This window comes from Chionomys nivalis, chromosome 7 (assembly GCF_950005125.1).
Source record: "Chionomys nivalis chromosome 7, mChiNiv1.1, whole genome shotgun sequence".
Taxonomy (NCBI): domain Eukaryota; kingdom Metazoa; phylum Chordata; class Mammalia; order Rodentia; family Cricetidae; genus Chionomys; species Chionomys nivalis.
Window position 1 is genome coordinate 42724713 of NC_080092.1, and position 8600 is coordinate 42733312.

The following is an 8600-nucleotide window of genomic DNA, read 5'->3' on the forward strand; positions in this document are numbered from 1 at the left end:
TTAATTTATATTTCATCTATTTATGTTAAAGCACTATTAACATTATTTATATTAATTGGTTATGTTGATATTTAAATCCCAAATACCTAAAATATTCTGAAAATATTACATATTTCTTGCAGAAATATTTGATGGATAAAGTTGAAAGAGAAATCGCCAGGATGTGGCTTAGGGCTGGTTGGTGCTACACAGTGAGACTTTATCTTTAAACGAAAGGAAAAAAAAAAGTAGGGAGCTATAAAGGAAGATAGCCAATGCTGACCTCTGACCTCCACATGTGTGTACACATGCATACATGCACACATGTACACGCATAGACACAGCTGTCACGGCTGAGCTGTAACTTTTTCCTGTTTCTACCAGGCACCTCACTTTCCACGGTTTGTGGCAAACTCCTCCGGCTTTAGTGGAGAAGACACTAGCTGGTGAAAGGGAGAGACCAATCATCCACCAAAGAACTTCTGGCTACGCCGGGCGGTGGTGGCACACGCCTTTAATCCCAGCACTCGGGAGGCAGAGGCAGGCGGATCTCTGTGAGTTCGAGACCAGCCTGGTCTACAAGAGCTAGTTCGAGGACATGCTCCAAAACCACAGAGAAACCCTGTCTTGAAAAACCAAAAAAACAAAAAAAAAAACAAAAAAAAAAAAAGAAAGAAAAAGAAAAAAAAGAACTTCTGGCTAGTCGGTGAGGTGGCACACACCTTTAGTCCCAGCACTTGGGAGACAGATTCAAGGCCAATCAGGTCTACATACTGAGTTCCAGGACAGCTAGGGCTCTGTAGAGAGACCTTGTCTTTTAAAAAAAAATAGATAAAAAGGACTTCATGGGTATAATTTTTGTCCGCTATCAACTCCCCTGCCTCTGAAGGACCCCTCCCTGCCTCCCTGTTATCACAGTGGCCCTTCTGTTCCTACGGTACCAGCCCCTCCCTGGAGGTGTGGCTCTACCAGAGGGGTGGTGACAGCATTTGTTCCTAAAACCTGTCAGTTCTTAGCTCTCAAAATCCTCAAACAAATAAACTCAGACTCGGGACAGCCCTCAGAACAACAGATAAACAGTGGAAATCGGGAGGGCAAGGTGGGGCCTGCTCTCAGTATACCTGAGTCCTCTTGGCTACTCGGCTGATGAACATCTCCACTCATCTGAGCCCTGTGCCCAGGAGAGAAAATTCATTTCCATAGGGACTCCCACCAGCCCCCAATCCAGAGGAGTTCTTCTCTCAGACCCGTATGCATCCAAAGGCCAAACATGAGAACACGCTTCTTCCCTGACACAAGAAAGAGCAACTCCACACTGGAAATATGAAGAGGGTACACAGGGTGTTGCCTGAGACCTGGATCCCAGGCAAGAGGAACGCTCAGGGCTGGTGCACTGGACAAAGAGATGGGGGTTTCAAGATCTCCTCTCTGCACAGGCAGTAGAAGATGCTTAGAGAAACCCCAGGAACTGATATCACTTCTCCTTTAGTGTTTTCCTGGGCCATCAGGTACTCACTCCCAAGACAGATCTGTGACTTGACCTGGGGGGTGTGTCTAGCTAGCTCTCTGACTTGATATCCCTGTGAGATCCACCCCCCAAGACCTCCAAGGCCTGGCTAGCAAGGCTGACTCTCTACAATTTAGGTCTAGGGCCATGTTCCCAGTTAAAGTTGAGGGGTGTAACTGGAACCCTTTGGGCAGCTCCTTCTGACTGCCCAGCTCAGATTCCTCTTAGAGGGATGTTCTGCTGGGGAGGCTGGGTACCACGGATACAGTGTTTCCTAGCCAACCTTGCTACTGGGATGCAGCCAATGATATGCTTGGGATGGCCCCCTGGCTAGAAGTGTGACTAGGTGGGTACAGCTAGTCACTGTGGCTCCAAGTGCAGAGCCCAAAGTAGTGATGGCATCTTCACCCATGTGGCTCTGCTGACAAGCTTGTGGCTCTTCTGTGGGCATGCAGTTTACAGGTGGGGTTCCAGCATGGCGCTAGATTCTCGAAGTTTTTTTCCCCATCATCTACTCCTTGGCATCTCTTCCTTCCACTTTCTTTCTTTATCCACATTTGTCTTGTATCTCATGCATGGTGGCCTTTTATTTCCCTTGAAGTATTTTTTGTTTGTTTGTTCTTACTAAAGCTTTGCAGACACGTGTCCATAGCAAACAGCACTATAAGAGCAACATAATAACAAGCAGCCACTGGCTCCGCAGTCTGCTGCTACTGCCAAGAGAGAGTCCTCATCAATCACTGCCAAGTTTCTTACCTAGGAGATGAAGCAGGGAGCCAAACTGAACAAATTTCTACCTTCGAACTGTTTGAACTGCTCCTTCATTCTCTATTATACATGAATACTGCTTTTGCTTTCCTGCCGCTCTTCCAGCTCAGACAGCATCCAGCAGCTTCCTACCATAGACAGTAAGGACTCAGTTCTGTTGCAAAGGGATCTGTATATATGACTTTTAAAAAATGATTTATTTATTTTTACTTTGTGTGCATTGGTGTTTTGCCTGCATGTATGTCTGTGTGAGGGTGTTGGATCCTGGAGTTACAGACAGTTGTGAGCTGCCACATGGGTGCTGGAAATTGAACCTGGGTCCTCTGGAAGAGCAGTCAGTGCTCTTAATTGCTGAGCCATCTCTCTAGCCCCCTATATTTGACTTCTTGCGAGTTAGATAGACCAATGGACTCCTTGACCTCCTGGAGTTAACAGCTTGACCACCAAGCTGTTAAGTTATTCTCTCAATGACTGTTAAGACATTTTGTTAAAGTTGCTTCTTAGTGTTAATACACTCGAAGCTCTATTTGTGCCAGCTAGTTTTTATGTCCACTTGATACAAGCCAGAGTCATTGAGAGAGAACCTCAGTTGAGAAAATGCCCCCATAAGTTCGGGCTGTAAGCAGTTAAGTATGTAGGGCATTTTTAAAATTAGTGATTGATGGGAGAGAGCCCAGCCTACGGTGAGTGGTGCCATCCCTGGGCTGGTGGTTCTGGGTTCTATATGAAATTAGGCTGAACAAGCCAGAAAGCAGCATTCCTCCATGGCTTCTGCATTAGCTCCTGCCTCCAGTTTCCTGCCCTGACTTTCTTCAGTAATGAACAGTGATGTGGAACTGTAAGCAAAATAAACTTTTTCCTCCCTAACTTAGCTTTGGTCATCGTGTTTCATCACAGCAATAGTAATCCCAACTAAGAAAATGTTGTAAGCATTTTTCCTATGTTTTTTTTTTTTTTTTTTTTTTTTTGACAGAGTTTTTCTGTGTAGCCCTGGTTGTCCTGGAACTCACTCTGTAGACCAGAGACCAGGCTGGCCTCACACTCACAGAGATCTCCCTGCCTCTGCCTTGAGTGTGGGGATTAAAGGCGCATACCCCCACCCCCAAGCCTGATGCTCACTTTTGTAAATGAAAAAGCACTGGGTTGGGCAATGATGTTCCCTGAGTAGCAGCAGACAGGATTTCCCTTGATGCCCTGAGCAAAAGGACTGCTAGTCTAACAGCCAAGCAGGCTACCCTATGCCAGTATCAGCCATCTTGAATACTTCACAGACACCCAGAGCAAACTATATAGAGAGCATGGGTACACCTTGGCTTCTGAAGGTGCGGCCACAGTCAGGGATGTTTGGAACAGTCTGTGTCAGACCTCCCCTTATTATATTATATTATATTATTTTTATTTTATATGCATTTGTATCCCCTGGAATTGGAGTCACAGACAGTTGTGAACTGCCATATGGGTGCTAGGAATCGAACCCCGATATAGTGCTCTTAAGTGCTGAACCATCTCTCCAGCCTCATCCAGACCCTGTTTTGAGACACGGTCTCTAAGCTCAGAATGGCCTCAAACTTCCTACACAGCATATGATCTTGAATTTCTGCTCTTCCTTGCCTCCACCTCCTAATCACTGGAATTACAGGCCTATGCCACCACCCCTCGTGCTGGGGACCGAACCTAGGGCTTCCTGCATGACAGGCAAGCTCCACCGAACTACAACTGTAGTCACTGTACAGACTGCTATCCTTAGTGCTGCCAAGCGCTCTGTGACTCTTCAGCTATTCTCACTCTGGCCAGAAGGGGCGCAAAGTCCTCGGTTTTCTCCTGGGGGACTGCGGAGGCTGGTAAAATCGGTTCAAACAAGCGGCCCTGATTGGCTCAACTACCGGCAGGCTGCTTAGGCTCTCCAGTCTCCTGTGCAACCATCCCAGGCGTTAAAATCGGGCCCAAGAAAAGGTTTCTTTCACATGATCTTTCTAGACTTGCTTTCAGTAGTGTGGGCTGAGCTGGTTGTTACCTAAAGAGGTAAGAAGCAGGGACAGTAGCAAGCGGTGATTACCGCACCAGAAGCCAGCAGAAGAGAGGCAACAAGAGGTAGCAGAACAGCAGTGGCAGTAACAGCTGAGCAGGTGGCGAGCTAAACTGTGAAAGCAACAAGGCAGCTGACTATCACCGAAAAAAAAAAACAGTGGCAGTCCTGGTGATGATCTCAGTGGGGGTGGCAGTGGCCCTATGAGATGGCCTGCTAGGTGTTCTGGCCTCCCCCTCGCCAGCTGCCACAACTTCCCAGCAGCAGCTAAGTTGTGGAAGGAGTCAAGCGCCTTGGGGATGGCTGAGGGGGCCCGGCAGAAGCAATAATGCCTGTGGCTGGGAAAGAAAGCCCCATTCACACACTAGAGAGGCTAAGGCATGAAGATCAAGAATTTAAGGCTAGCCTGGCCTACATCTTGAGATGTTATCTCCCAAGACACAGACAGACAGATACACAGACACACAGACACACACGAAGCACATGTGCACATGGGGCAGAGACAAATGATTCACTCCAGGTTAGTCTGCTGCATTGTGGCTTAGTGGAGGACAGCCCTGTGCAGGTGGACCCTGTGATTACCCACATGGTAACGTTGATGCAGGGCTAATATACTTCTGCCTCTCTTTTCTTGGCTCTGTGACTATGGGCAAGTTACTGGTCTCTGTTTTTGATGCTTCTCACCAAACCATGGCAATAAGAACATCCTGGCAGTCCTGGGTTGCAGACAGCAGGACAAACAGGCACTCTGGTACATGATACTTTGAGCCAACCTCAATCGTTTGGGTTAGGATCTGGTCTCCTCCCTTCCAGCCATGAGACCTGGGCAAGATGCTTGGATCTTAGTTCCCTCATCTGCAAGGAGAATTTCCAACTATGCCAGCTTTACCAAGGTATGAACTTATGAGGCCTGCCATGGGGTGAGTGACAATAAATGCTTGTGTTCTGTGTCCTAGGCAGGAAGAGCCTTGTTGGATATTTCTCAGCCTGGAACTCTTCCTTGCTGCAGCCAGAGGGCTCCACACGACCCTGCAAGGACCTGGGTAGTTCAGATCCAAGAGCAAAGAGCTACTATCTGTCTAGAAAGCCAAGGAAGAAACTCAGGGAAACCTGTGCAGCTCAGAAGAGCACTGTGAAGCATTTTAATAAGAGCATAGGCAGAAAAAAGCAGGGGAATATATCAAGATCTGCCAGACGGGAGTTCAACAATAGCCTGCCACTGCAGTAGTCGTGTGTGTGTGTGTGTGTGTGTGTTTGTGTACAGGTCTTTATCCTCTGCTTTCTATTGTGCTCTGTGTCTATGAAAATGCACACCTCCTTGGAAGGGGTGTGCTCAAGTGTCCAGTGAGTGCCTGCTGTGCACCGTGGAGGCCAGTAGCCAAGTATGGCACTTCTCCTCACAGCTTGCCTCGTAAGGAGTCCTCATGAGGGATGGGCACACACTAGGGCTGTGAAAATGGCACTTGCTCTTGCACCAGTGGCCATTTAAATACAGCAAGTAAAAAACAAAAAATAAAACATATTTGGCAGGTATGCCTTGTTGTGGGGTATTTGTACACTGTGTGAAGATGAATTGCTGTGATTGGTGGAATAAAGCTAGGCAGGAGAGGAAGACAGGATTTCCGGGGAGAGAGAGGAAGAGGAAGAGGAATTTAGGCACACGCGTTTTGCCAGTAGACTTGGAGAAGTGACATGTCATACTGAGGAAAGGTAGAGGCCATGTAGCAAAACGTAGATTAATAGGAACAGGTTAATTTGAGTCATAGGAGCCCAAGCTCAGGGCCAAGCTTTCATACTGAGTAGTAAGTCTCTGTCATTATTTTCAGGCTGATGGTCCTGACGAGGAAGTACTACTACAAAAATCTCCCCTGTGGTTTTTCACACAGCAGAAGTAGTACAGGAATGGCAGAAGAAGTGCGGGAAGCTTCAGATGAAGGCAGCGAGGGGCATTCCTGACTGAGGGAACAGCCTTTGCAAAGACAGGATCAAAAAGGAAAGCTTAGTCTGGAAGTATCTAGAGATGTCAACAGGGCCAGAGTGTTGGAAATTCCCTACCTAGGGAACCAGGAAGTGTCTGGAGCTTGGCCAGCCCTGTTCCTGAAAGCTTCCTCTGAAGCGCTGGGGAGACTCTGCAGCAGCTAGCACAGAAGTGAGACGGCTGGATGGTTTATTCTGTGCAGGGCCCCGACAGAGCACAGCCACACTAGGTCTGGTCGTGAGAAGGAACCCACCCCAGGTCAGCAAGCCCTGGAGGCATTGCAGGTGGCAGGTACTGAACACACAAACAGAGCTGTGCATGACTGCTGTTTCTGTGCAGCCATGTTACATGCATACAAACACTTGTGCCCCTCGCGAGTATTCAGGTGTGCTGGGGGTGTATGATCAGCACATGGGGATGACATGTAACAGCATGTGCAAGGGCGAAGAGGGCCTCTCACCTCTGACTAAACCCAGTGACACAACCGCCCTGGGGCTTTTGCACTAATATTCTCTCCCTCTGTTGGGAATGATCGCCCTTTCTCTTGCCTCCTCAAGTCTCTGCTTCCATCCCACCTACAGGGAGGCCTTTTCTGACTACCCTCATTAAAACGACACCACCACCTCTCTACACACTCGTCTCGCTCCTGTTTTTTTTTCTGACAGGGTTTGTCAACCTGAGACATCCTATCAAATTAACTTAGACCAGAAGTTCATTTCCTCCCGAAAGCAGAGTTACACCTGTTTTGTTCAGTGTTGACCCCACAACGTTAGTTAGGCACACAGTATGTGCTCAGTGAATGAGGTTCCCCCGTTGGGTTTGGAACACCCTCTTTCTACAACTATCACTCCAGGTCCTACGTACTTCAAGCTACATGCTAATACAGGCTGAACCCTTCCTACCCTAAGCCTCGGTTTCTCTGAGTTTGCAGAGGGGTCTGCTCCCCTAGGAGCCAGAGTAAGAGGCTGGGGGCTGGCTCCAATGCTCTGGTCAGTTTCTGAGTGGCCATGTACTTCCCTTAGAGACCGGAGGGCAATGGATGCTGTTGCCAGAGGTGGTCCGAGAGAAAAAACCTAGTGGCCTTCCGTCATGCCCCTTACCCCAGCAGCCGACTGGCTTGCAGGTGCAGCCTAGCTTTGTGAGCAGCTCCCCACTGCCTGAACTGGCTTTCCTGTTCTTCCAAGGAGGGTCTCTTATCTGTCTGTCTGGTTACTGGTCCATGAAGGTCACCTTCCTTGACCCCACCCAGGTGAGGTAGGGCCTCCGCTTAGGACTTTTGAATCTATTTATAGCATCCCACATGGAGTTTGTGATTCCTGGGCTGTTTGTCAAGTTCTCTGACTAACCCATTAAACTCCTCCGGTTTGAGGACTTGGTCTGAGTCACCCTGGTGTCTGGGAGACTGGCACGGGACTAGAATCACTTTACCCGTGTCTATGGCATGCTTTCCTACTTCCTCTGTTCATTCCTGAAATAGTTCTTAGGTACCTACTATGTGTGTGGCTCTGGGCTAAGCCTTGGGATACGACAGAAGATGAGACAGTCAGGATTCCTAATGGGGAGGGGCAGGTAGCAACCAACTAAGCAAGCAAGGCATTGGTGGCCTGAGTGCTGGCCAGAGAGCTAAGACTCACCCGGGCTGTGACAGTCTCTTTGACCTTGTGCTTCTAGCCCTCACTACGCCTGGCTTTCCATCCGATCCCAGAGACTCCTGGCTAGTGTGAGGACAGAGGCTCAGCGACCGACCGACGGCTGAGATGGAACCCCACTCAAGGCTGGCCAAAGGTATTTCAATGTTTGGAATGACATCTTACTATCTTAGACTACCCCCAGCCCTCTGAGTAGAGCGGCTATAATGCTACAACCCAAACAGTTACTTTGTCAGTAGGCACCACCAGGTTAGCCACTGAATTCCCGCGCTCCCTAAGTGCCGGCGTGTCAGGTGCTCGTGGCTGCTGCCGCTACTCGGACTTAAACGCGTGTGCGCTCAGCAAGGCGCAGTAAACTATTTCCCACAGTCGGTCAACACTCACCTGGCACGCGCCGCGGCGGGATCTCGTTTTCCCTCGCTGCCCTAGGAGGCAGGTCTGAGGTCGCTGCTCTCTACAGGGGAGCACATGGAAGCTCACCCTCAGAAAGGCACAGTCACTTAGGAGTCCAGTGTCACTGAAGGAGCACTTTTAACCCCACCAGCCGCATCAGCCCGGCCATGCCACCCTAGAGAGCTTCAGCTTTTTCAGATTACGACCCGCACACGCTGCATCGTAGGGGGCCACAGGTTGGGGCACCCAGGACCACGCTAGCACAATCCTGCGAGTGGGTAGGGCTGTCATCTTGATAGG